This window comes from Pteropus alecto, unplaced genomic scaffold (genome assembly GCF_000325575.1).
Source record: "Pteropus alecto unplaced genomic scaffold, ASM32557v1 scaffold60, whole genome shotgun sequence".
NCBI classification, from domain to species: domain Eukaryota; kingdom Metazoa; phylum Chordata; class Mammalia; order Chiroptera; family Pteropodidae; genus Pteropus; species Pteropus alecto.
In genome coordinates, this window is record NW_006430726.1 from 2,693,598 (window position 1) to 2,694,324 (window position 727).

General features: G+C 47.6%; 1 protein-coding gene across 1 annotated transcript in view; it reads left to right on the forward strand.

The window, feature by feature from the left end:
* Positions 1–727, forward strand: part of ACAN (aggrecan) — a 33,828-nt gene that overhangs the window by 9,919 nt on the left and 23,182 nt on the right.

The following is a 727-nucleotide window of genomic DNA, read 5'->3' on the forward strand; positions in this document are numbered from 1 at the left end:
TGGAGAGTCCCAATGCACGTGAACAAATCAAAGGCTCTGAGAAGTCCTGCAGTAAAAACAAAAGAGAAACCTATTTAACTCTGCTTACCAAGGCACTGCCTAAGCTTACTTAACCACAGATCCTTTATTTTTATTTGATCCCATTTCTTTAATTTCAATTAAAATCACCAAATTACTGTTCCACTGAACCCAATTTTGGAAATGCTGATATTCTGTAAAGATGTCAGCATTGCCCCTCGCTCGCCTCAGGACCTGAATAAATTATGTCACCTCTTTAGTCCTCGGTTTCCTCCTCTGTAAAATGGAGCTGAATTATGTTCATATCAAAGGCTTTTTAAAAATATTCCATGTGTATGAAAAGTGCCTGGCACCAAGCAGGTGTTCAGTATATGTGGATTCCCTTCCCCCAGATCTGACAGGCCCCTGGGTAGAGTCTAGGTACTGGGACCCACTCCACAGCAGGTACAAGGCCCGCCCGCTGCCCTTGACGAGTTCACAGGGTGGGGGTGGGGTACAGGTAGGGGCCCCAGCATTCACAGTGCTTGCTGATAAGTGCTGTGATGTAGGGGAGCACAGGAGCATGTGAGCGTGCCCCAGGGGTTCCTCTCTTAGCCAGGGGAGGGGGGTGCCTGAGTGTGACTGGAGAATCTAGGAAGGAAGGATGGAGGAAATGCAGAGTGCCTGACTCATCTCGGGTAGGATGTGACTTTGCTGGTTTTTACACTGT